The sequence below is a fragment of the Adiantum capillus-veneris genome, chromosome 5, assembly GCF_014529385.1.
Source record: "Adiantum capillus-veneris isolate H3 chromosome 5, ASM1452938v2, whole genome shotgun sequence".
Taxonomy (NCBI): Eukaryota; Viridiplantae; Streptophyta; class Polypodiopsida; order Polypodiales; family Pteridaceae; genus Adiantum; species Adiantum capillus-veneris.
In genome coordinates, this window is record NC_140935.1 from 101,645,712 (window position 1) to 101,653,707 (window position 7,996).

The 7,996-nt window shown below is 45.1% G+C and overlaps 2 pseudogenes; one reads left to right on the forward strand and one right to left on the reverse strand.

Annotated features, from left to right (window-relative positions):
• Positions 1-563: 563 nt before the first annotated feature.
• On the reverse strand, positions 564-1,150 carry LOC147457833 (uncharacterized; annotated as a pseudogene).
• A 1,761-nt stretch (positions 1,151-2,911) lies between these two features.
• Positions 2,912-3,182, forward strand: LOC147457834 (large ribosomal subunit protein eL43z pseudogene; annotated as a pseudogene).
• Positions 3,183-7,996: the final 4,814 nt, after the last annotated feature.

Genomic DNA, 7,996 nt, shown 5'->3' on the forward strand with positions numbered 1-7,996 from the left:
GTGTGTGTGTGTGTGTGTGTGCGCGCGCGCACGCGCACATGTGCACCTTCAAATGCTTCGAGCAGCTAAAAAAAACAATTGGCCCACCAAAATCCTCTCATGCCCCTGGCAAAATCCACAGCTTGGCTCATCGTCTGCATCGAAACTGCACCAACCTCGCCTTGATGCTCAATTGCATCCATAGGCATTTCACTGGTGGGAGAATGTGTCATTCGCATGCACACTCTGCACTGATTGACACATCGTCATAACTTTCTCTCTCCTATAGGAATGTGCATGTGCATGTTTTCTCAGGCTGCTCGACAATTGATCACTCCAATGGCTTCTCAGAATGGCGTTTTTGCATGTGCACAGTCTCTCTCTCTCTCTCTCTCTCTCTCTCTCTCTCTCTCTCTCTCTCTCTCTCTCTCTCTCTCTCTTAAAGAGCTTCTTTGGTAAGGTCTTACAAATGAACTTGTAAGAGCAACCCTAGTTTCATATCCCCTATCATGTAAGCACTTGTCACCACCTTTTTCAAACACATAATCCCAACCTCATCAAATGCATCATCGCCAAAAAAAAAATCATCTTTCCTGGTTGAATGTGTTGTTGGTAAAATAGTTGTCATCTCCTTGGTTGGTAGATTCACCAAAGGTGCTATTACTCAGAGGTTGCCTGCTAAAACTGGAGTTTTCAAACAATGAGCCAAAGTCTTTGCCTCCAACATCCCCACCTCCATATCCTCCAAAATTCCCAAAGCCATGTTGTTTCTCAATGGCAAAATTCACTCGCAATGTCCTTCCATTGAGCAATTTTCCATCCATATTCTCCTCGGCTGCTTGTGCATGGTTTGTACACATAAAGTTGTTAAATCCAAACCCTTTGGTTCTTCCAAAATCCAGAGCAAGAACCACATTGACCTCAACCACTTCTCCATATTCAATAAAAGCACCCCTTAGAGCATTTTCATCCATTCTGGATGCCAAACCTCCAACAAGAGCTTGGTGGAAGGAGCAGAGCACATGAAGCGAGCTCCAAAGCAGGGTAAGAGGCTCTTGTGAAGGAATCCACCATGGGGTTGTTGCTGAACAAGCAAACAACTTGGCTGTTGGAGTTGAAACCGAGGTATCGCAAAGAGCAGAATAGCAAAGAACATACGAAGAAACGCCATGGCTGCGCCTCTCTCTCTCTCTCTCTCTCTCTCTCTCTCTCTCTCGCTCTCTCTCTCTCTCTCTCTCTCTCTCTCTCTCTCTCTCTCTCTCTCTCTCTCTCTCTCTCTCTCTCCCCCCCCCCCCCCCCCCCTTATAAGGAGGTCCAAAAACTCTTAAAAACAGTTTGTGTCGCCGCGGACTATTTTCAAGAGTTTTGAAATGCTTAAATAATCGTATTTTCAAGTATGCATTGTGCAGCGTAATTATTCTTTGCCTACAACTCTCTCTCTCTCTCTCTCTCTCTCTCTCTCTCTCTCTCTCTCTCTAGTTGGCCCAGCTGAAGGCAATGACCGCACGTGGAACATTGCCAAACTATCGAAAATCTCTCCTACAGAAGAGGACTCCACGCGAACCAAGGTGGGCGGCCTTGAGATGACTCCTTCTCTCTCTCGTGTCTTGAAGAGCTCCAAAAACTCTTAGAAACAGTCCACGATGCCGCGGACTGTTTTGAGGAGTTTTCAAATGCTCAGATACAGTCCGCAAATGGGGCGGCTATGACTCTCTGACGTGCTCTGGTCTAAGTGTGCATTTTTGCTGCTTCTATTTTTCCTACGCAAAACCTGCTCGCCATCTTCGAACCCGCGGGTGACGGGTCTTTAACCCCTTAAGGCTTAAGAGGCTTAAGCCCCGAATCTCCTTTACACTTGGCCTCCCTCAATTAACCACGTCCATTCCCAGTCTTGTTTCCACTAGCGGGTCTTCCCACGTGGCCAAGGGCCCTCGAGGCTTTGTGACTCGAAGACCAGTAGGCGAGTAATGGTACCAAGTGATTGTGAAGGGTCTCGAAACAGATCGATGACTAGAGACTCAGATCACAAAAACCCTTATACATTATACTCACGGTGTAGACATACTTACTAGCTTCTCTTTATATAAAACCCATTAATTTCCCTAGAGATTCGAATTAGGCCTGCCTTGCCTATACTAGTTTGTCAGTTAAACCGTTGACTACATTTTTGACCGATCATGGTATAACCCTTGGCAATTGCAATGGAAAATAGTGACAGACGAGAGGGCTATAAGAGTTTGAGGGCGATGAGAGGTGACGGGGGCAGGTCAAAGATGGGATGCTCGCCTACAAATATATATATATATATATATATACACACACACACACACATATACGTGTATATATATATAGATATATATATATACACACACACACACACACACATATATATATATATAGAGGATAGGTGTCAAGACACGCTACGGAGAGGAGACTTGAAAGAGATGATGCTTGCATAGAGAGAGAGAGTCTGAGAGTGAGAGAGAGAGAGAGAGAGAGATGCATGCATGCATCCAACACCCTTTCCTAACTTTGTGATCACGTATCCTAGCAAGAATCTCTTTTGATTCCACTAAAATTAAGAAATTTCAAACTTGTGGTGACTTACTCAAGATTTTAGAAAAAAACAATACTTTCCCATACTAAAAAACTGAGGAAGGGAGCATTTTGTGACCCTGGTCCTCAGCATCTCCCTCTTCCACTCTCTCAAACCAAATCCTCCTCTCTCTCCTGCACATGTTGCACGTTGGGAAGCAAATGTCAAGAGTGCTGAAGTGCTAAACCGCACCTTGAAGGACCGTCAGAACGTGATAGAAATAAATATTGGTAGGCCTCACAAGGATTTAGAGAGAGAGAGAGAGAGAGAGAGAGAGAGATCTCTTCTCCTAGTTTGACAGGAGTGTTGCACTTGTGATTCACATATGTAGCAGCCATGATGAAGAGAACAAATATTGCAGGAATTGCTAGCAAATATGGAACCGGTTATGGTGCTAGTTTGAGGAAGCAAATCAAGAAGATGCAGATCAGCCAACATGCAAAGTACTTGTGTGAATTTTCTGGGAAGTTTTCGGTGAGGAGGAAAGCCATTGGAATCTGGTCCTACCAAGACTGCAACAAGCGGTAGTTCCAATACAATGCATACTACCAGTAATGGTACCGTGTGCAGTACCATCAGGACGATTAAGGGAGCATTGCTAATTTGAGTTCATGTAGGCATATTGGAATTATAACTGCAGCCACAACAAACTTTGTTTATATAAAAACCACTTGAACATCTTTGGTTGTGAGCGAGAGAGAGAGAGAGAGAGAGAGAGAGAGAGAGAGAGAGAGAGAGAGAGAGAGAGAGAGAGAGAGAGCAAAAGACGTGAGTGCTAGAGAGAGTGAGAGAGAAGGGATCTTTCGAGATTGGACGTCATTTATTCTTTTTTCAAACCGAATTAGAAATAATACTCCTGTTTTTCCCTACCAAAAGTCTCTATTAATGATGAGATTCCTTTCTAAGTAAATTGTTAGGTAACAACCCAAACTTTGGAATTTCACAAAATTCCTTAAAAGGAGTCTTACTGATTTCTTGATAGAGAGAGAGAGATACTGGCAGGCAACGAGGCGATCCAAAACCTTCACACGAGAGTAAAGATGGGGAGTCTCTCTCAGGAGACGTGATCACAAAGTTAGGAATCTGATTCCACCTTATGCTAGGAGGCATGATTACAAAGTTAGGAATCCGATAAGGTGGCTCATAAGGTGGAATTTGATGCTCTTTGTGGTGGGTCTTGCTCAGTTTTATCACTCGTTCGGTAAAGTTTGCTCAGTGTATGGTAAAACTCTATCAAAACTTGCAGATTAGGTTTTAGTTTTTCCAAGAGTTCATTATGGACTTTCAACCTCGCCTCGTCTTGGGTGGCTTGAAGATTGGTGACTTCCAGTTGAGTCTGCAACCACTAAGCATGTGCGTTTGTATCTAGTATGGTGGCTTGGGCCTCTTGGAACTTATTCTCATGAGCTTCACTGGCAGTGGTCAATTGATCCACTAGCTCGGCCATGGTTCTCAATTCCTCAAGTTGCAAATTGTTGGTCTCCTTTAGAGTAGTCATCTTCGCCTAGGATTGCTTGTGTAGGGAGCAATACTCTTCATCAAAAGCATCTACCATGTCGATATGTACACAAGGTGTTTGCTGGCTATCTCAATTTGCTTAACTTTCTCTTTCTTGGCATATACTGTAGCCTTCATTTTCTCAACAATATGATGAGAAAATTGAGAGTATTCTTCAACGTCTTGTAGGTTAAGCGGTTGAGATGTGGATGGTTGTGAGATATCCGTGGCTTCCGGTTGCTCTTTCTCTAATGTACCTTGCAATGTCTTCTCACTTTCTGGCGCTCATGGCTCTTCAATAGCAGGTGTGTCTTCCATAGGTACGTCTTTTCTTTCATATGTCTGAGTGCCCTCTTGAGATGTAGGCTCGGGTTGGGCCCCCTCATTCTTTTAATCCTCTAGCTCATCCATGCGTGCATCTTCATCAACTTTTGGTGCATTGGTGCCTACAGATGATGGCACTTGCTCTTCTTTAAACTCAGTGGTTTCCACTTGGATAGTCTCTTCAGTTTTGAACTCCTAATCTTTAACCTCTTTAGCGGGAGGTGGAGTAGACACGTGAGTAGTGGCTGGTGACGGTGGTACATCCTTTGATTGTGTTGTGGGAAAGTCAGAGATTCCAACTTTCACTTGAGCTCTAGCCATCTCTTCTTCTTCATATATCTTCTTGAGCTCTAATAGGGGATCTTTTCCATAAAGTGGGTTCTTGGTTCGGAGCTTGGTGGGAGGGTTAGGTTGCCAAAGTTCCTTGAAATTCCCTTTGCACGCCTCGTTCCCTTTCAAAAGCTTCTTTTCGTGCTCTAGCCTAACCGCTCTCTCAATAATGGCTGGTGTCGGCCGGCGAGCTCCCTTTGAGGGTCTTTCTTCCACTTTCTCTTTACCTTTGGCCCTCTAACTCTTTTCTTCCTCCAGCTGTGGATTTGTTTAGCTCTCTTCAAATTCTTTATTTGTTGGGTCCTCCATCGGCCCTTCATTGCTCTCTTCCTCGCTTTCTACTAGAGCGGTTTGTGGTTGTTTTCTTTTTTATCTTCAAAGGAGTGGAGGTGGCTCCTCTTCATCTTCTTCCTCTTGTTAACCACCAGCGTCCACTTCTAGTAGTCATGGACCGAGCTTGTCGGTCCAATAGAAAAAGGGTAAGAGTGATCACCAATGAGAGGTGCACTCTAACTGGAACATTCAAGGGTTAGTTGGCCAAGCATGGGCGCCCAAGTGTGAATGGGCGAGCTCGTATAAAAGTCACCTAAACCTAAAAATAATTCATTCTCTCATTTGTGCAATTGAAGAGTGCTCTTGCTCCATCTCCTTCTTCTTCTTCATCTCCTTGTGTGTGTGTGTGTGTGTGTGTGTGTGTGTGTGTGTGTGTGTGTGTGTGAGTGTGTGTGTGTGATCGAGCATTGCGACGGCACGATGGCGGCGAGGCGGTTGAGCACGGCACGGCGGTAGCTCCCTCTTCTTCGTGGCGAGGAACCCTCCACAAAGGCGAGCGTAGGGCGGTGAGTGACACACCCTTGCTCTCCTGAGCTTGCTAGATTAGTCTGGTTGTGTGCTTGCAGCCATTTGTGGCTCGCACACAGTGTATGGCAAGTCCCTTGCTTTGACACGTTCGACAGATGCGCATATTTTTGGTGTCGTTGCTGGGGAGATGCCCTGTACTAAGCTCGAATAGCACTCTATGCTGCTTTGTGGTGCAATTTGAGATGTAGGAAAGGTAGAGAAAGAAGGTGTGTGGTTGATGAGAAGGATTTGTAAAGTTTGTTTTAGTTGCAGTGTATTGTTTTCTGTTAATAAGGTGTTGCAATAATGTATTGTTTTCTATTGATAAGGTGTTAAAATTAAGGTATTAGATCTATAATCTTAGATTTGTAAGGTGCAGTAAGTATATATGTTAGTTGATTAGTTGTTGTAGTACTGTGTTAAACAGTGTGTAGCAGTAGCTCTGTTAGTTGTAAGCAGGTAGGTTAGGTGTGTGTGTACGTGCGCGTGTGGCGTGGCCGCGGTGATCTTATCCGATTTATTTATTTATTTATTTATATTTATATATATAAAAGGGAGAACCGAGATCGGCAACATTTCCCAAGCCCAAGCCCAAGCCCAAGCCCAGGCTCAGGCCTCAGTCACCCTTTGTACTTACTTATTTTAGCATCACGCCTAAGTAAAAAATCGACCCTTTTGAGGACCATCAAAGCTTTGGGTGACCGAACGCTGTGCTGTAAAGCACACCACGACCCCCTGAGTGATATGCTCATTTCGAGCTATCACACGCTCTAATCCAAAAACAATCGTAAAAAGACATTTTATTTAAAAAAACATCAAAAAATGAGTGAAAACGGGGTGCAAAACGCCCAAAAAATCAAATGGTTAACCCTCAAGGGTATTCGTCGATGCCTTGCAGGGTGCCAGAGGCACATGCATCTGCACTCTGGTCATGTGCTAGAGGCCGAGCAACTAGCAAGCACTTCGACTTACACGGGTTCTCAATACCCACCTATCTTAGGTTCCGGGCCCTCATCGAGACCCAAGGTAGTACAACCCAAGACCCAAACATAGCGGCTAGTGACTCTTCATTTGACTACGATATTATGGAAGCACATCCTACACCAAACCCGAAGCAAGTAAACAAAAACGTACCTGTCTGGGTCCCAGAGCCTGGATCTAATGTGTTTAGTCACTTTATAGAAAGCTTTAGTAGAGCTCCTCCCTCTAGACCTGCGGCTAGTGAAGTTAACAAAGGTGAGGGAGAGGTAGATTCGCCTTTGGTATCTGAGGGAGATCCTATACTCCCCAAGAGTATTCACGTCGATATCCTGCCCCCTGCTTTCATGGAAAACCTTGCAAAGCAATCACGCCCTGAAGTTCTACTACCCGATGGTAGGAGTCTTGCGGAGGTGCAAGAAGATGAGCGCTATATGCAAGCAGCTAGGGAGAGGGAAATGGAGACTTTCCTAGAACAAAGCGGAGCCATAAAGGAAAGACCCTTGGGACAACAGGCATAGCAATCGAGCAATTGGGTGCTCCTGAGTCAGTAGACAATGTGGGTCAAATTGTGGGGAACAACAATGCTTCCACCTGAAGGGAAACCTCTAGTAGTCGGGCCTAGAAGGGTTATTTCTCAACAAAAATTGGGAATATGACCTACAAACTGAAACCTTGACTGACTTCTACATAGGTTACACATACCATATAGGTTGGTTAGAAGTTGTACAATCTACTTCTAGCACCACAAGTCTAGAGGAGCGGCAACAGATGGTTTGCAATGTCATCCATAGCATCATCCAATTGGAGAGGCAAAATTGAGGGATTAACATTCCTTCAATGGGCCTTATGAGATACTTGGATACGGGCAAGGCCAGACAACCGACACTATCACAGATGGAAACTCCTGTAGTGAGTCCAATGGACCCTTCATGTATTGTGTCGCCCTGGAGTTTCGGTACAGTTTGAACCCACAAGTAGCAGCTTTACTTTTCCAAATCTAGCTCATCTTTCCCTTGATGACACCACGGCTACCATGCCTACCCCAATGATGGGCATGCCAAGAAACGCGCCATGGACCTCATTTGTAAGTAAAGCACCACTACATGGTAGCTCAATGCCTGCAAAACAGTACCTACAAGTGTGCACCAATCGTATATACCTATGGATCCTCGTACTCATGTAGCCCCTACCCCTCCCATCGTTTCAACAACCTATGGTCCACAACCACAACACCCAAGCTCTTATTTCAATGGGACCATACCGACTAGCATTACCATGTCACATCCGACGTCTGCTATGCGTAGGGCCACACATATGAACTTTGGACCACCACGTGGTACACACCATACGAGGTATGGGACCCGAGGGCCGCGCGTATGCCAAGGCGAAGGCCAACTCTCATCCCACGTGTAGTTTCAGGAGCGTCTGCACCTGCGGCGGCCACTATAC